This window comes from Oncorhynchus keta, chromosome 8 (genome assembly GCF_023373465.1).
Source record: "Oncorhynchus keta strain PuntledgeMale-10-30-2019 chromosome 8, Oket_V2, whole genome shotgun sequence".
Lineage (NCBI taxonomy): Eukaryota > Metazoa > Chordata > Actinopteri > Salmoniformes > Salmonidae > Oncorhynchus > Oncorhynchus keta.
In genome coordinates this window covers 1,142,497-1,162,885 of record NC_068428.1, presented here as the reverse complement: position 1 = coordinate 1,162,885, position 20,389 = coordinate 1,142,497, and the positions used below count along the sequence as shown (strand labels likewise).

At 41.8% G+C, this 20,389-nt stretch overlaps 1 protein-coding gene across 2 annotated transcripts in view; it reads right to left on the bottom strand.

The window, feature by feature from the left end:
* Nucleotides 1-20,389, bottom strand: part of LOC118386654 (solute carrier family 35 member F6-like) — a 379,817-nt gene that overhangs the window by 315,634 nt on the left and 43,794 nt on the right. The window lies entirely within an intron of this gene.

The window sequence follows — 20,389 nt, the reverse complement described above, 5'->3', positions numbered from 1 at the left end:
TTGAGGAGGCAGAATCAGGAGATAGGTTGGAGAAGGTTTGAGCAGAGGGAAGAGATGATAGGATGGAAGAGGAGAGAGTAGCGGGGGAGAGAGAGCGAAGGTTGGGACGGCGCGATACCTTCCGAGTAGGGGCAGTGTGGGAAGTGTTGGATGAGAGCGAGAGGGAAAAGGATACAAGGTAGTGGTCGGAGACTTGGAGGGGGGAAGGTGAGAGGGTGAGGTCAAAAGAGGAGAGGAGTGGAAAGAAGGAGGCAGAGAGGAATGAGTCAAAGGTAGACGTGGGGAGGTTAAAGTCGCCCAGAACTGTGAGAGGTGAGCCGTCCTCAGGAAAGGAGCTTATCAAGGCATCAAGCTCATTGATGAACTCTCCGAGGGGACCTGGAGGGCGATAAATGATAAGGATGTTAAGCTTGAAAGGGCTGGTAACTGTGACAGCATGAAATTCAAAAGAGGCGATAGACAGATGGGTAAGGGGAGAAAGAGAGAATGACCACTTGGGAGAGATGAGGATCCCGGTGCCACCACCCCGCTGACCAGAAGCTCTCGGGGTGTGCGAGAACACGTGGGCGGACGAAGAGAGAGCAGTAGGAGTAGCAGTGTTATCTGTGGTGATCCATGTTTCCGTCAGTGCCAAGAAGTCGAGGGACTGGAGGGAGGCATAGGCTGAGATTAACTCTGCCTTGTTGGCCGCAGATCGGCAGTTCCAGAGGCTACCGGAGACCTGGAACTCCACGTGGGTCGTGCGCGCTGGGACCACCAGATTAGGGTGGCGCGGCCACGCGGTGTGGAGCGTTTGTATGGTCTGTGCAGAGAGGAGAGAACAGGGATAGACAGACACATAGTTGACAGGCTACAGAAGAGGCTACGCTAATGCAAGGAGATTGAATGACAAGTGGACTACACGTCTCGAATGTTCATAAAGTTAAGCTTACGTAGCAAGAATCTTATTGACTAAAATGATTAAAATGACACAGTACTGCTGAAGTAGGCTAGCTGGCAGTGGCTGCGTTGTTGACTTTGTAGGCTAGCTGGCAGTGGCTGCGTTGTTGACACTACACTAATCAAGTCGTTCCGTTGAGTGTAATAGTTTCTACAGTGCTGCTATTCGGGGGCTAGCTGGCTAGCTAGCAGTGTTGATTACGTTACATTGCGTTAAAAGAACGACAATAGCTGGCTAGCTAACCTAGAAAATCGCTCTAGACTACAAAATTATCTTTGATACACAGACGGCTATGTAGCTAGCTATGTAGCTAGCTACGATCAAACAAATCAAACCGTTGTGCTGTAATGAAATGAAATGAAAATGTGATACTACCTGTGGAGCGAAGCGGAATGCGACCGGGTTGTTGAGTGCGGAAGTTCTATTCAGTAGACGTTGGCTAGCTGTTGGCTAGCTAGCAGTGTCTCCTACGTTAAGGACGACAAATAGCTGGCTAGCTAACCTCGGTAAATTAAGATAATCACTATAAGACTACACGCTCTAAACTACACAATTATCTTGGATACGAAGACAGCAAAGACAACTATGTAGCTAGCTAACACTACACTAATCAAGTCGTTCAGTTAAGTGTAATAGTTTCTACAGTGCTGCTATTCGGTAGACGGTGGACGTTTGCTAGCTGGCTAGCTGCTGGGCAGATAGCAGTGTAGACTACGTTAGGACGACGAAATACGAAGTTGCAATAGAAGTGCTGATTGTTTCACTTTGTTGTCCTCTTTCTTTTCCTTTTTCTTCTGTCCTTCTTTTGTCCTTATTTTGTCTTCCTTTCTTCTGTTAACTAGATATTTTTTGTTGTTATTCTTTCTAAGCTAGCTAGCTTCTTCCAGGAGAGTCCCTAGCAACTGCTTAGCAACAAGTAAACAATTCTGCTAGCAATTCAGCTAGCTAAGATAACTGTACAATTTTATGAAAAATAGTTAATTTTTCAAAAGCCTGTCTTTTTTGGTTTGTTCCTTGTTTTGTCTTCTATTGAGTCTTGCAGTTTTCTCTTGATTTTTTTTGATTTTTTCACTCTAAAAAAACATTTAAATCTCAATATATACAGGAGCTCATTTTTCAGCAGCTGCTCAAATTTAGAACTCCGGAACACCCGGACAACATACATACATACAACATACAAAGCAAACTATGGTCAGGGTGTGACAAAAGCGTAGCAATTTGACACATACAACAACACAGAGTTACACATGGAATAAACAAAACATACCGTCAATAATACAGTGGAACAAAAGAAAACAAAAAGTCTACATACAGTGAGTGCAAATGAGGTAAGTTAAGGAAATAAATAGGCCATGGTGGCGAAGTAATTACAATATAGCAATTAAACACTGGAATGGTAGATCAGCAGAAGATGAATGTGCAGGTAGAGGTACTGGGGTGCAAAGGAGCAAAATAAATAAATACCAGTATGGGGATGAGGTAGGTAGATAGATGGGCTGTTTACAGATGGGCTATGTACAGGTGCAGTGATCTCTAAGCTGCTCTGACAGCTGGTGCTTAAAGCTAGTGAGGGAGATGTGACTCTCCAGCTTCAGAGATTTTTGCAATTCGTCCCAGTCATGGGCACCAGAGAACTGGAAGGAAAGACGACCAAATGAGGCATTGGATTTGGGGTGACCAGTGAGATATTCCTGCTGGAGCACGTGCTACGAGTGGGTGCTGCTATGGTGACCAGTGAGCTGAGATAAGGCGAGGCTTTACCTAGCAGAGACTTGTAGATAACCTGTATCCAGTGGGTTTGGCGACGAGTATGAAGCGAGGGCCAAACAACGACAGCGTACAGGTTGCAATGGTGGGTAGTGTATGGGGCTTTGGTGACAAAACGGATGGCACTGTGTTAGACTGCATCAAGTTTGTTGAGTAGAGTGCTGGAGGCTATTTTATAGATGACATCACCGAAGTCGAGGATCGGTAGGATTGTCAGTTTTACGAGGGTATGTTTGGCAGCATGAGTGAAGGATGCTTTGTTGCGATATAGGAAGCCGATTCTTAATGTGACTCTGGAAGGAGAGTTTACAGTCTAACCAGACACCCAGGTATTTATCCACGTATTCTAAGTCAGAGCCGTCCAGAGTAGTGATGCTGGACGGGCGAGCAGGTGCGGGCAGTGATCGATTGAATAGCATGCATTTAGTTTTACTTGCGTTTAAGAGCAGTTGGAGGCCACGGAAGGAGAGTTGTATGGCATTGAAGCTCGTCTGGAGGTTAGATAGCACAGTGTCCAAGGAGGGGCCAGAAGTATACAGAATGGTGTTGTCTGCGTAGAGGTGGATCAGAGAATCACCAGCAGCAAGAGCAACATCATTGATGTATAAAGAAAAGAGAGTCGGCCTGAGAATTTAACCCTGTGGCACACCCATAGAGACTGCCAGAGGTCCGGACAACATGCCCTCCGATTTGACACACTGAACTCTATCAGAGAAGTAGTTGGTAAACCAGGCAAGGCAATCATTTGAGAAACCAAGTCTGTCGAGTCTGCCAATAAGAATGTTGTGATTGACAGAGTCGAAAGCCTTGGCCAGGTCGATGAATACGGCTGCACAGTAATGTTTCTTATCGATGGCAGTTATAATGTCATTTAGAACCTTGAGCATGGTTGAGGTGCACCCATGACCAGCTCTGAAACCAGGTTGCATAGAGGAGAAGGTATGGTGGGATTCGAAATGGTCGGTAATCTGTTTGTTAACTAGGCTTTATATAGGTCTGTAGCAGTTTGGGTCTAGAGTGTCACCCCCTTTGAAGAGGGGGGTGACCGCGGCAGCTTTCCAATCTTTGGGAATCTCAGACGATACGAAAGAGAGTTTGAACAGGCTAGTAATAGGGGTTGCAACAATTTTGGCAGATAATTTTAGAAAGAGAGGGTCCAGATTGTCTAGCCCGGCTGATTTGTAGGGGTCCCGATTTTGCAGCTCATTCAGAACATCAGCTATCTGGATTTGGGTCAAGGACAAATGCTGGTGACAGTGTTTCCTAGCCTCAGAGCAGTGGGCAGCTGTGAGGAGGTGCTCTTATTCTCAATGGACTTTACAGTGTCCCAGAACATTTTTGAGTTAGTACTACAGGATGCAAATTTCTGTTTGAAAAAGCTTGCCTTAGCTTTTCTAACTGCCTGTGTATATTTGTTCTTAACTTCCCTGAAAAGTTGCATTCGATGCTAATGCAGAACGCCACAGGATGTTTTTGTGCTGGTCAAAGGCAGACAGGTCTGGAGTGAACCAAGGCTATATCTATTCCTAGTTCTAAATCTTTCGAGAGGGGCATGCTTATTTAAGATTTTGAAGAAGGCACTTTTAAAGAATAGCCAGGCATCAGCTACTGACGGGATGAGGTCAATGTCATTCCAGGATACCCCGGCCAGGTCAATTAGAAAGGCCTGCTCGCAGAAATGTTTCAGGGAGCATTTGACAGTGATGATGGGTGGTCGTTTGGTCGCAGACCTATTACGGATGCAGGCAATGAGGCAGTGATCGCTGAGATCTTTATTTTAAAAAGCAGATGTGTATTTGGAGGGCAAATTAGTTAGGATGACATCTATGAGGGTGCCCGTGTTTACCGATTTGGGGTTGTACCTGGTAGGCTCATTGATAATTTGTGTGAGATTGAGGGCATCAAGCTTATTTTGTAGGATTGCCGGGTTGTTAACTTCTTCGATATAGGGGGCGCTCTTTTATTTTTTGGATAAAAAAACGTTCCCGTTTTAAACAATATATTTTGTCACGAAAAGATGCTCGACAATGCATATAATTGACAGCTTGGAAAGAAAACACTCTGACGTTTCCAAAACTGCAAAGATATTACCTGTGAGTGCCACAGAACTGATGCTTCAGGCGAAACCAAGATGAAATTTCAAACAGGAAATGCCCCTGATTTTGAAGGCGCTGTGTTCCAATGTCTCCTTATATGGCTGTGAATGCGCAAGGAATGAGCCTACACTTTCTGTCGTTTCCCCAAGGTGTCTACAGTATTGTGACGTATTTGTAGGCATATCATTGGAAGATTGACCATAAAGAGACTACATTTTCCAGGTGCTCGCTTGGTGTCCTCCGTTGCAATTATTGCGTAATCTCCAGCTGCGTGTATTTTTCCATTTTCTTCAGAGGAGAAACCCAACTGCCACGAATTACTTACTGTATCATCAAATAGATATGTGAAAAACACCTTGAGGATTGATTCTAAACAACGTTTGCCATGTTTCTGTCGATATTATGGAGTTAATTTGGAAAAAGGTTTGGCGTTGTAATGACTGAATTTTCGGGGGGGTTTCTTAGCCAAACGTGATGAACAAAACGGAGCATTTTCTCCTACACAAATAATCTTTTTGGAAAAACTGAACATTTGCTATCTGAGAGTCTCCTCATTGAAAACATCCGAAGTTCTTCAAAGGTAAATTATTTTATTTGAATGCTTTTCTTGTTTTTGTGAAAATGTTGCCTGCTGAATGCTAGGCTTAATGCTATGCTAGCTATCAATACTCTTACACAAATGCTTGTGTAGCTATGGTTGAAAAGCATATTTTGAAAATCTGAGATGACAGTGTTGTTAACAAAGGCTAAGGTTGTGAGCCAATATATTTATTTCATTTCATTTGCGGTTTTCATGAATAGTTAACGTTGCATTATGGTAATGAGCTTGAGGCTATGATTACACTCCCGGCTACGGGATTGCTCGGCGCAAGAAGTTAAGCATGTCCCAGTTTAGGTCACCTAGTACCACGAGCTCAGAAGATAGATGGGGGGCAATCAATTCACATATGGTATCGAGGGCACAGCTGGGGGCAGAGGGAGGTCTATAGCAAGCGGCAACAGTGAGAGACTTGTTTCTGGAAAGGTGCATTTTTAGAAGTAGAAGCTCAAATTGTTTGGGTACAGACTTAGATAGCCTGCAGAGTTATGTATTACTATCTTTGCAGTAGATTGCAACACCGCCCCCTTTGGCAGTTCTATCTTGGCGGAAAACGTTATAGTTAGCCATGGAGATTTCAGGGTTTTTGGTGGTTTTCCTAAGACAGGATTCAGACACGGCTAAGACATCTGGGTTGGCAGAGTGCTAAAGCAGTGAGTAAAACAAATGTAGGGAGTAGGCTTCTAATGTTAACATGTATGAAACCAAGGCTTTTACATTTACAGAAGTCAACAACTGAGAGCACCTGGGGGGTGGGAGTGGAGCTAGGCACTGCAGGACCTGGATTAACCTCCACATCACCAGAGGAACAGAGGAGAAGTAGGATAAGGGTACGGCAAAAGACTATACGAACTGGCCGTCTAGCACGTTCAGAACAGAGAGTAAAAGGAGCAGGTTTCTGGGCACGATAGCATAGATTCAAGGCATAGTGTACAGACAAAGGTAAGGTAGGATGTGAGTACATTGGAGGTAAATCTAGGCAATGACTAATGAAGAGAGCGATATAGTCTCTAGAGATGTTTAAACCAGGTGATGTCATCTCATATGTAGGAGGTGGAACAACATGGTTGGTTAAGGCATATTGAGCAGGGCTAGAGGCTCTACAGTGAAATAAGACAGTAATCACTAACCAGGACAGTAATGGACAAGGCATATTGATATTAGAGAGAGGCATGCGTAGCCAAGTGAACATATGGGTCCAGTGAGTGGTTGGGCTGGCTGGGGACACGGCGATTCAGACAGTTAGTAGGCTAACAAGCTAACAGTTAGTAGGCCGGGGCTAAACAAGCTAGCAGCTAGTAGACCAGGGCAAACTAGCAGTTAGCAGGCCGGGTTAGCAAGCAAGCAGTCAGCATGGGCTAGCAGTTACAGACCGGGCAGGTAAGCTAGCAGTTAACCATACCAAACGTAACTTATCATACTAATTGAGCGTTCCCGGAGACCAAGCTGGCAGGACGCAGTCCCTACACATAGCATTGGAGCAAAAACAATCAGCTTTTTGAGTGATGATGTAGTCCAATCTTTATAGTTGCTGCCATATTGTAGCCACAAGACAGAGAAAGAACACTACTTTGACTGCCTGTCTGCGTTCTGCTTTGCCAATGTTTCCAATGATGATTAAAAAATAGCATTAAATCGCTAAATACGGTGTGTCTGTGTCTTTCTTCTGTTTGATATGCTGCCCAGATGTACAGTACCAGTCAAAAGTTTGGACACACCTACTCATTCCAAGTGTTTTCTTTATATTTACTATTTTCTACATTGTGGAATAATAGTGAAGACATCAAAACTATGAAATAACACATATGGAATCAGCCGGCAGAGGTGACAATGGGGGAGCAGCTGAGCCAAGCCCAGAAGCAGGAGCTGATGGAGTTGGTCGGCTGAAACCAGGATGTGTTCTCCAGTGAACCAGGACACAGTGATCTGGTACAGCACCGCATCATCCCCAAACCCGGGAAAAAGGTCAAGTTGAAACCCTACCAGAAGAAAGGAGAGAGGCTGTCAGGACCGAGGTTAAAACGATGTTGAAAGCTGATATAATTGAAGCTGATAAAATCGAGTTGAGTAGTGAGTTGTGCAGCCCCATAGTGTTGGTGCTGAAACCAGACGGCACCATCCAATTCTGTAATGATTTTAGGAAGGTAAATGAAGTCTCAAGTTCGACGCCCACCCCATGCCCCGAATTGATGAATTAATCGAACGGCTAGGGACCGCCCGGTTTATCAGTATGCTCGACCGACCTGACAAAAGGTTATTGACAGGTGCCCTTAGCTCCGAGGCATGGGAGAAAACTGCTTTCGCCAACCCGGATGGTCTGTACCGTTACAAGAAACTGCCCTTTGGACTGCACAGGGCCCCGGCCACCTTCCAGAGGTTGATGGACCGGGTTCTCCGACCCCATCGCAAGTACGCATCGGCATATATCGACAATATTGTGATCCATGGGAGTGAGTGGGAAACCCATCTAAATCAGTTGAGCGCGGTAGTGCAGACCTTACAGGAGGCAGGGCTAACAGCCACCCCAAAGAAATGTCAGATTGGCCTGCGGGAGGTTGAGTACCTGGTGTACACGATCGGGAGGGGATGTGTCAAACCCCAGTTGAAGAAAGTGGAAGACTGGCCCCACCCCCTCAGCAAGAAGCAGGTACGCTTATGGGGTTGACTAGTTTCAACCGAAGAGTTATTCCCCACTTTGCCTCCCTAGCCAGTCCCCTGACAGATCTGACCAGGAGCCGTCTGCCTGACCAGGTGAAGTGGACCAAGGAGACAGACAAAGCCATCCAGGACCTAAAGGGAGCACTGTGTTCTGGACCCATGCTGGTGATACCGGACTTCTTCAAACCACTGGTGATTCAGACCAATGTGTCTGAAACAGGTGTTGGGTGCTGTCCAATCACAGCTCAATAAGGTGGGGAACACCCAGTCATGTACATTAGCCGGAAGCTGTTGCCGTGAGAAAGAATGTCTAGCGATCAAGTGGGAGATAGAAATGCTGAAGTATTGCTTGTTGGGATGGCACTTTACCCTCGTAACGGACCATGCACCACTGCTTTGGACGTCGCGGAATAAGGACAGTAATGCCCGGGTCACACACTGGATCCTGTCCTTGCAGCCCTTTGTTTTCTCTGTCATCCACAGATCAGGTGCAGCCTATGGAAATGCCGATGCACTCTCCAGGAGGGGTGCTTGAGGGAACTGGACCACCCCTCTCTCCCGGTCGGGGCGTGGGATGGGGGGGGGGTGGCAGACAGCAGGGAGAGGTGAGGGGAGTGATTATTGAGGGGAGATGTCTGGCAGCTCGTTGGCTCCAGCCCCGGGCCTTGTATGGACTTCCTACCCCAACGAGGCAAGGCTGTCGTTTGTTAACTTCTTGGTGACTGGGGGGCAGTATTGAGTAGCTTGGATAAATAAGGTGCGCAGAGTAAACATCCTGCTACTCAGCCATAAAAGCTAGAATATGCATATATATGCATAGTAATAGTAGTATATTTGGATATTAGAAAACTCTCTGTAGTTTCTAAAACTGTTTGAATTATGTCTGTGAGTATAAGAGAACTCATATGGCAGGCGAAAACAACAAAATCCAACCAGGAAGTTGTTTTTCAACTCATTCCCCATTGAAGATACAGTGGGATATTGGTCATGTTGCACTTCCTAAGACTTCCACTAGATATCAACCTTCTTTTGAACCTTGTTTGAGGCTTCTACTGTGAAATGGGGCCGAATGAGAGACAAAGGAATTCTCCAGTTCAAACATTATTGAAGATTTATGTTAAAAACATCCTAAAGATTGATTCTATACTTAGTTTGACATGTTTCTATGACCTGTAATATAACTTTTTGGACTTTTTGTCTGACCTTTCGGCTGGACTTGCATACGCGTTTGGATTTGTTACCAAACGCCCCAACAAAAGGAAGGTATTTGGACATAAATGATGAACTTTATCGAATAAATCAAACATTTATTGTGGAACTGGGATTCCTGGGAGTGCATTCTGATGAAGCTCATCAATGGAAAGTGAATATTTATAATGCTATTTCTGACTAATGTTGACTACACAATATGGCGGATTTCTCTTTGGCTGTTTTGGTCTCTGAGCGCCGTACTCAGATTATTGCATGGTGTGCTTTTTCCGTAAAGTTTTTTAAAAATCTGACAGAGCGGTTGCATTAAGAAGAAGTTTAGATAAAGTTCCATGTATAATAGTATCTTTTATCAATGTTTATTATGAGTATTTCTGTGAATTAATGTGGCTCTCTGAAAAATGACTGCATGTTTTACTGAACATAACATGACAATGTAAAATTAGATTTTTGGATATAAATATGGACTTTATCGAACAAAACATACATGTATTGTGTAACATGAAGTTCTATGAGTGTCATCTGATGAAGATCATCAAAGGTTAGTGATTCATTTGATCTATATTTCTGCTTTTTGTGACTCCTCTCTTTGGCTGTAAAAATGGCTGTTTTTCTGTGACTTGGGGGTGACCTAACATAATTGTTTGTGGTGCTTTCGCTCTAAAGCCTTTTTGAAATCAGACACTGTGGCTGGATTAACAAGAATTGTATCTTTAAAATTGTTTAAAATACTTGTATGCTTGAGGAATTTCAATTATGAGATTTTTGTTGTTTTGAATTTGGCGCCCTGTATTTTCACTGGCTGTTGGTGGGGTGGGATGCTACCGTCCGAGTATCCCAGCCAGGGAGTGCTTGGGGATAAAGGAGGAAGCAGCCTGCACAAAGGGGCTGAGTAGGAGAGAGCCAAGTGTGCATGATGAAGAGTGGACAAAGAGCGAGGAATACCTGTGAGATTACCCGTTGTGACCTGGACTGTTGGAATACCTCCCTTGTGTACCGAACCGGATTGGCTGGGGCCCGAGTGTGAGGATTACCCCTGGAAAATGGAACAGACAAAGAGAACTTCTGGACTGTGAGGTGATTGGTGAATTCCCCTTCTTTCCCTGTGTACCAAAATCCCTAATAAACTCCCCATTTGCATTCTATTTGTGCTACTGGTGCATGTTTTGTTATTGAAATTGGTGACGTGGAAGTCCCACATCCTTGAGCCTGCTAAAATATGAGATTCTTCAAAGTAGCCACCCTTTGCCTTGATGACAGCTTTGCACACTTGTGGCATTCTCTCAGCCAGCTTCATGAGGTAGTCACCTGGAATGCATTTCAATTAACAGGTGTGCCTTGTTAAAAGTACATAGAATGCCAAGAGTGTGCAAAGCTGTCATCAAGGCAAAGACTGGCTACTTTGAAGAATCTAAAATGTTAAATATATTTTGATTAGTTTAACACTTTGGTTACTACATGATTCCATATAAAAATAAAGAAAACCCTTGAATGAGTAGGTGTGTCCAAACTTTTGACTGGTAATGTATGTATTATATATGTATGTCTGATGTATTCTCCCTACTTGAGTTTTGCATTGGGGCAAAAATCTATCTGTGTTTTAACCACACACAGACCCTACTAACAGCTATTTCACTTCTCAATGACCACGCAAGTATCGCAGGATTAGGCTACCTAGCTCTTCCACTTTTGGGCAGATGAAAATTAAATGAATATTAAATCGCTATCTTGACTGACTGTTTGTGCCGTGCTTATGTTTGGCGATACCTTTACAACAGACAGCAAAGTTTGTACAAACATGTTGATCATGTCTTTTGTGTACAACATGGTAATAGCTGCATGTAGCCTAACTCCCCTCATAAGAAATACCATTAAATCACACTTAGCCTATGTGTACCCCTTTCCTGTAGTCAAATGACCAAATCACCCTCTAGTGGCCTCATGAGTGGAATTGTATTAATATTTTTCATAATTTTATAATGAATAAATATACAAATAAAATAATAGCAGAAAATCTGATGTTTCTATGTCAAATGGTTTTGTTATATTTCAATCTTCTGTGATGTATATAAAGTGTCATATTGGGATGCAAACTCAAAATGCAATACATTTCAACTCCATATCTCACAGGGTACATGTCTTCTTTTTTTATAACCACGTGTGTGAGGTGTATAATTTTATTTCAAAGTAGATTAGTACCAAGAAACACTTTGCACCCCAGGTCATAAAAATGAGACACACTGTTCCCTTTAATTAATATTCTATATTCAATTTCATAAACACCTTTGCTTTACAATACACATTTTAGATGGATGGAACATGTTGAATGATATTGATATTTGCAATATATTTCCCTTACACATTTGCCAAATTATGAAGATGAACACTATTTCATTACTATATAAATGATATATTGTCATTCAGTCTATTTTTTTACAAATAGTGTAAAGTTTGGCCAACTTTATAGGCCTACACCTAAACAGAATGCTGACTTAGGCTACATTTGATTAATTTGCATTCCATGTACCATGAAGGCCTAGCTGATATAGAACATACTACTTGTCTTATAGGAATGTGGTGAGAAACAGACATTATATGCAACATTTATATATGTGAAATGTATTGCCTTATTGCTGTAATCAATTAAATATAAATGTTATCAAAACAAGGCAATTATCTACCAACTTTATTGTCTGTCGGCAAGCTTAAAAGAGAAGCATTAGAGGTCCATAAATGGAGTAGGGCTTGGTTCTGAAATATGAGCCCGGAAAAATAAAATATACTCATCCGTTTCGTTGCTGATATCTGGAGCCAGCAAATGTATACAAACTATACATTTCCCTTCTTCTCTGCACTTTCTTTGGCCCGACCAGATTTCTTTTGACTAACATTCTTTAGAGGAAAGGGCTTAGCGGAATTACATGAACGTGCTTTAAGGAAATGTCTTTATAAGCCGAGAGATGTCCAAATTCTCATTTATCAAGAGCTCATGATTCCGATATGCAACAAATGGTCTTTGTGAAGTACTGAGGCTTGACAGGTTGGCATCGTTATTCTGTCTGTCTCTGCTTTTAGTGTTGCGCTTAGGACATAGCATGTTTTTACTTTAATCACCATAGCCAACTTTTGACTCTGCTTTAGAAACTGTTGGATAGAAAAGGTCTCACTAAAAGAAAGACAAATTATACAAATTGGAGGACATAGCATATCATACAAAAACGTAAGCCACAAATTTGTAACATTTCATACAAAATGGAGGGATATATTTCAAAAATGACCAAATTATATGAACTGAGTCAAGTTTGCAATATTATACAACTATTGCAGATACATACGGTGCCTTAATAAAGTTTCCCTTGACTAACATCATATTCTGTTATGTTACAGCCTGAATTCAAAATGGATTACGTTAAAGAAAAATCTCAGCCATCTACACAGAATAGCCCATAATGACAAAGTGAAAATAAATTTTGGGTCATGTTTACAAATGTATTGAAAATGAAATAACTAATTTACATACAGTAACTATTCACACGCCTGAGTCAATACTTTGGAATCAATTGCAGCTGTGAGTCTTTCTGGGTAAGTTTCAGCAGGACATTCAGGAACATTCACTGTCTTCTTGGTAAGCAACTCCAGTGTAGATTTGAACTTGTGTTTTAGGTTATTGTCCTGCTGAAAGGTCAATTCATAAACCAGTGTCTGGTGGAAAGCAGACTGAACCAGATTTTCCTCTAGAATGTTGCCTATGCTTAGCTCTATTATGTTTATTTTTTATCCTGAAAAACTCCACCATGCTTAACAATTACAATCATGCCCATAACATGATGCAGCCACCACTATGCTTGGAAATATGGAGAGTGGTACTTAGTGATACATTGTGTTGGTTTGCCCCAAGCATAATGTTTTGTAAAAGTTCAGTTCTTTGCAATATTTTTAGCAGTTATTGCCGTTATTGCAAACAGGATGGATGTTTTTGACAAAAAAATCCTGTACAGGTTTCCTTTTCACTCTGTCAACTAGGTTAGTATTGTGGAGTAACTACAATGCTGTTGATCCATACTCAGTTTTCTCCGATCACAGTACACAACACTTCCTGTTGAACGCGGAACGAGGGAGAGCTCGGACTGTTGTTTTGGAAAGTTTATTGTTTTGGAATATTTTGAAACTCTATTGAAAGTTACTTAGTAGCTACAGTAGCTACCTTTTGAGTTTGGATCGCGCGACGCGGTTGGAATCAGTTGATGGGACTTCTACTATCTCTCCAGTGATCCTGCCCACCAAGGCCGGGTCTGAGGAGCTGTTTGGCGTAGCACATAGCCTAGCTGTTAGCTAGCTGCCTTTCTAGCAGGAATTTCCTGAGGGCTTGAACACAGTCTGTGATGCGGTTAGCCAATGTGGCAGGGACTGCAGATTGTCCCAGGCTTGTGGCTGTCTAGATCCCTGCTGTTTGTTGTTGTTTTCAATCTTCCCTGTGACCTGCCCTGTCTGGAACTGAGAGGAGTAACATGTTGCCACCAAAGCTGGTGGGAGTACCGTTGAGAACCGTGGTGTCTATCTATCACAGGTGAAGGATGTTGTTTCAAGAACAAGAAAATAGCTTCAAGTTTTTTGTCGAAATACCGGTGGAGTCAACTAATAAAAGAATGGACGACCTGAAGAGAGGTCCAGGACCAGAAGAACAGTTTGCAGTTTTCCCAGGGTCAGCTCGATGCGTTTTAAACAGGAGAATGGCAAGATGATAGCAATCTGTAAGTCATTGAGAAAGGACATCAGTTCTGTATGTGAATCCATGATAAGAATGATAAAGATATAAGATTATCACGAGGAACAATTGCAAAATCTCCAAAAGAGACATGACAGAGTCTGAGGACCCAGTGAGGGAAATTATCTCTGAGAAACTGAAGATGGACCACAGGAGGTTTGGGGTGGAGCGCACCCACAGAACTGTAAAACCCGCCAGCGACCTAGGTGACAGGCCCAGGCCAATAGTGGTCAGGTTCAAGGACAAGGTAGCTGTTCTGGAAAGAGCCAATAACTTGAAAGGAACATAAACTCAGCAAAAAAAGAAACGTCCTCTCACTGTCAACTGCGTTTCTTTTCAGCAAACGTAATATATGTAAATATTTGTATGAATGTAACAAGATTCAACAACTGAGACATAAAATGAACAAGTTCCACAGACATGTGACTAACAGAAATTGAATAATGTGGGGGGTCAAAATTAAAAGTAACAGTCAGTATCTGATGTGGCCAACAGATGCATTACGTACTGCTGTGCATCTCCTCCTCATGGACTGCACCAGATTTGTCTGTTCTTTCCACCAAGGCACCTGCAAGTTGCCAGCCATTTGTGAGGGGAATGGCCCTAGCCCTCACCCTCTGATCCAACAGGTCCCAGACGTGCTCAATGGGATTGAGATCCAGGCTCTTCACTGGCCATGGCAGAACACTGACATTCCTGTCTTGCAGGAAATCACGCACAGCATGAGCAGTATGGCTGGTGGCATTGTTATGCTGGAGGGCCATGTCAGGATGAGCCTGCAGGAAGGGTACCACATGAGGGAGGAGGATGTCTTCGCTGTAACGCACAGCATTGAGATAGTCTGCAATGACAACAAGCTAAGTCTGATGATGCTGTGACACACCGCCCAAGACCATGAAGGACCCTCCACCTCCAAATCGATCCCGCTCCAGAGTACAGGCCTCGGTGTAACGCTCATTCCTTTGACGATAAACGTGAATCCGACCATCACCCCTGGTGAGACAAAACTGTGACTCGTCAGTGAAGAGCACTTTTTGCCAGTCCTGTCTGGTCCAGCGACGGTGGGTTTGTGCCCATAGGTTTACGTTGTTGCCGGTGATGTCTGGTGAGGACCTGCCTTTACAACAGCCTATTACGGGCAGTCTGAGCACTGATGGAGGGATTGTGCATTCCTGGTGTAACTCGGGCAGTTGTTGTTGCAACCCTGTACCTGTCCCGCAAGTGTGATGTTCGGATGCACCGATCCTGTGCAGGTGTTGTTACATGTGATCTGCCACTACGAGGACGATCAGCTGTCCGTTCTGTCTCCCTGTAGTGCTGTCATAGGCATCTTACATTTTGCAATTTATTGCCCTGGCCACATCTGCAGTCCTCATGCCTCCTTGCAGCATGCCTAAGGCACATTCACACAGATGAACAGGGACCCTGGGCATCTTTCTTTTGGTGTTTTTCATATTCAGTAGAAAGTCCTCTTTAGTATCCTAAGTTTTCTTAACTGTGACCTTAATTGCCTACCGTCTGTAAGCTGGTAGTGTTCCACAGGTGCATGTTCATTAATTGTTTATGGTTCATTGAACAAGCATGGGAAACAGTGTTTAAATTCTTCACAATGAAATTCTGAGAAGTTATTTGGATTTTTTACAAATTATCTTTGAAAGACAGGGTCCTGAAAAATGTAAGTTTCTTTTTTTGCTGAGTTTATATGTTCTTCAATGAGGACTATCCTGAAGATGTGTGCCAGAAGAGGAAATAACTTATTCCAGCCATGGAAGCTGCCAGCGCGCATGGGGGCATTGGTTGCATCCACTATGACAGGCTCATTGTCCACCCTCCATCCCAAATGCCTGGAAGGGATGAGAGAGCCAAGCCTATGAGTTGGTAGCTTCAACCCTGCAGCACACAAAAATACTTACACACACCAACTGATTAATGTACTGTTGAACATGAACTGTATTTGTTGTCTTGCTTTATTTTCTCTTTCCCATATGATGTCTACCTCAGTTAAGCTTCCCAGGAAGGGCTGAAAATAGCCCATTTTAATATATGTAGTCTGAGAAATGAGGTTAATGAAATCAATAACTTGCTAACATCAGATAACAGTAATATATAAGACATTTCTGAGAATCACTTAGATAATTAATTTGATGATACAGCAGTAGCAATACAAGGATATCACATCTATAGAAGACACAGGAATGCTTATGGGGGGAAGTGTTACTGTATAAATTCAGAGCCATATCCCTGTAATGCTTAGAAAATATCTGACGTGAAGTGTTATTGAAGTGTTGTGGTTGCAGGTTCACCTGACACATAAAGCCTTTTATTTTGGGGTGTTGCTATAGGCCACCAAGTTCTAACAGTCAGTATCTAAATAGTATGTGTGAAATGCTTGATAATTTGTGTTATGTAAACGGAGAAGTCTACATTCTTGGAGACCTGAATATTGACAGGTTTTCCTCAGGCTGTCGACTCAAGAGGAAGCTTCTCACTGTAACCCCAGTGCCTGTAATCTGGTTCAGGTTATTAATCAACCTACCAGGGTGTTTACAAACGATACAGGAACAAGATCATCCACATGTACTGATTACATTTTCACTTATACTGTTGAACATTGCTCTGAAGCTATATTCATACCCAGTGGATGCAGTGATCACAATATAATGGCTATAACCAGGAAAGACAAAGTTCCAAAATAGTGTATAAGAGAGAATATTATTTTACTGTGGATTATGTTAAAAATATGTGGTGGTCTGATGTGATTAATAAGGAGCATCCAGACGCTGCACTTGATACATTTATAAAATTGCTTCTTCCATTTATTGATAAACGTGCACCTGTTAATAAGAAACTGACTGTTAGAACTGTTAAGACTCCATGGATTGATGAGGAATTGAAAGACTGTATAGTTGAAAGAGATGGGGCAAAAGGAGTGGCTAATAAGTCTGGCTGCACATCTGACTGGCTGACTTACTGCAAATTGAGAAATTATGAGACCAAATGCAACAAAAAGAAGAATAAACAGTTTTATTAAGCCAAGAATTATGTAAAGAATGATGGAAAAAAACGTTGGCGTACTTTCAATTAAATTATGGGCAGAAAGAAAAATTCAACTCCATCTTTCATTGAATAAGATGGCTTATTCATCACAAAACCATTTGATGTTGCCAAATATTTTAATGATTTCTTCATTGGGAAAATGGGCAAACTTAGGTAGGAAATGCCAACAACAAACAATGAGCCATCATAGTCTTGCATAAAAAAAACAAATAATGAAAGAAAAGCATTGCAAGTTTGAATTTTTTTAAGTTAGTGTAGGAGAGGTGGAAAAAATTATTGTCAATAATGACAAACCTCCTGGCATTGACAACTGAGATGCAAAGCTACTGAGGATTGTAGCTGACTCTATAGCCACTCCTATCTGTCATATCTTTAATCTGAGCCTACTGTAGAGGAAATTCTTGTTCCTCAGTCCTGTTCAACCAAATACAATGTTATTTCTCTGTAAACTAATTAACAACTGACTTTCAGCGTGCTTATAGAGAAGGGCATTCAACATGTACTGCACTGACACAAATGACTGATGATTGGTTGAAATAAATTGATAATAAGAAGATTAGATTTCAGTGCAGCCTTTGACATTATTGATCATAACCTGTTGTTGAGAAAATGTTATGGCTTTTCAATATCTGCCATTTTGTGGATTCAGAGCTATCTATCTAATAGAACTCAAAGGGTTTTCTTTAATGGAAGCTTCTGTAATGTCAAACATGTAAAGTGTGGTGTACCGCAGGGCGATTCTTTAGTCCCTCTACTCTTTTTCTATTTTTACCAATGACCTGCCACTGGCATCAAACAAAGCATGTGTGTCCATGTACACTGATGATTCAACCATATACACATCAGCAACCACAGCTAATTAAGTCACTGAAACCCTTAAAGAGTTGCAGTCTGTTTTGGAATGGGTGACCAGTAACAAACTGGTCCTGAACGTCTTTTATTAAACTAAGAGCATTATATTTGGTACAAATTATTCTCTAAGTACTAGACCTGAGCTACATCTGGCAATGATTCATGTGGCTGTTGAACAAGTTGAGGACAGTAAATTACTTGGTGTTAAATTAGATTGTAAACTGTCATGGTCAAAACATATAGATTAAATGGTTGTACAGAGAGGGAGAGGTCTGTCCATAATAAAGAGATGCTCTGCTTTTTTGACACTACATTCGAAAAATCAGGCTCTACTTTTGTCAGGCTCTACGTTTGTCTCATCTGAATTATTGTCCAGTCATGTGATTGAGTGCTGCAAAGAAAGACCCGGTTAAGCTGCATCTGGCCCAGAACAGAGCGGCACGTCTTTCTCGTCATCGTAATCAGAGGTCTAATATAAATACTACACTTGCCATTCTCGATTGGCTAAGAGTTGAGGAGAGACAGGCTGCAATCTTTCTTTCTTTTACAAGAAACATTAACGTGTTAAATTCCAAATTGTTTGCATAGCCAACTTACACATAGCTCTGAAACACTCACTTACACAACCAGACGTGCCCACATAAGGGGTATTTTCACAGGCCCCAAATCCAGAACAAATTCAAAAAAGCGTACAGTATTATATAGGGCCATTATTACATGGAACTCCCTTCCATCTCATATTGCTGAAATGAACAGCAAACACGGTTTCAAAAAACAGATAAAGCAACACCTCACGGCACCATGCCTATCCCCTTATTTGACCTAGATAGTGTGTGTGTATGTATTGATACGTAGGCTACGTGTGCACTTTTTAAAATTGATGTAGTTCTGTTATTGTTGATTAATGTTCTGTGTCATGTTTCATGTTTTGTGTGGACCCGAGGATGAGTATCTGCTGCTTTCACAAAAACTAATGGGAATCCTAATAGCATACCAAAAATACCAATTCAGCCATTAAACTCTATAACTGTTTTAAAGTCACCATTTGCCTCATGGTGAAATCGCTGAGCGGTTTCCTTCCTCTCCAGCAACTGGGTTAGGAAGGACGCCTTTATCCTTGTAATGATTGGGTGTTTTGATACCCTATCCAAAGTGCAATTAATAACTTCACCATGCTCAAAGGGATATTCAGTAGGTACCTTTATTTTTGAGGCTTTGGAAAACCTTCTTGGTCTTTGAGGTTGGATCTGTGTTTGAAATGTACTGCTAGACTGAGAGACCTTGCAGATAATTGTATGTGTGGGGTACAGAGATGAGGTACTCATTCAAAAATCATGTTAAACACTATTATTGCACAACAGAGTCAGTCCATCCAACTAATTATGTGACTTGTTAAACAAGTTGACAAAAATATCTCAATTTAATCCATTTCAAATTTAGGCTGTAGACAACAAAATGTGGAAAGGCACTGCATGCTTCCTTTCACACTTCCATTGGGACTGGACAAAGTGAGGTAATAAGCCCTATACCAACTTTGTATGGTCCATAATATGGTACTACAATATTGGCTGTCAGTAAGGGTATAGACTGTAGGCCTACTTTACTACATGGAGTTTAACATAACCTGCTATAACTAATATAGACTTGTTTTTAAATGTAATTAAAAGTTGTTATTATGCCTTTACTGTGTGGATTGCAACGAACTCAGCAAGTAATGACTGCTAAATAAGGAGTATCTAATTCTTCATTGGTTCAGGTGACTAACTTCAATGGTCTGTTACTCACTGGCTGCGTTTACACAGGTAGCCTATATATTCTATATGTTTCACTAATTGGACTTTTGACCAATCATATCAGCTCTGAAAAAGAGCTGATGTGGATAGGTCTGATGTGATTGGTCAAAATACCAATTAGTGGAAAAATGATTAGAATTGGGCTGTCTGTGTAAATGCAGCCACCAGCTTATTTTAGACACTTTAATTTACCTCCGAATGATTTAATCAATGTAACAGGACAAGGTAACCTACTGAAAATAAAATGAACTAAGGCAAACTGCTCCTTGAAAACACATCGATAGGCTACCATTTTTTTAATACGACTTGCGTAAATTTGCATTCGTAAATGCAAACGGTTAGATGGTGTAGGAATTGTGAGAGACAGTATGACTAACTTATTTGAAAACCCTTGATAAGTTTTATCTATTTACACCAAATTGTTTAGATAAGTTATTACAGGCTCCACCATGTTTTCACGTTCCATTTCGGCTTGAGTCTACCCATAATTAGTTTGCGTCTTATTCCCAAAAAGCTAAATATGACTTTATGAATGACGTAATTGCCATATAGAACTATAGACTAGGTCGGCTTTATGGATTATTTTAAGCATGAAACATAAACATATATTCCACCCCTCTGATCATCTCACACGGTGAAATAAGGCCTACGTGG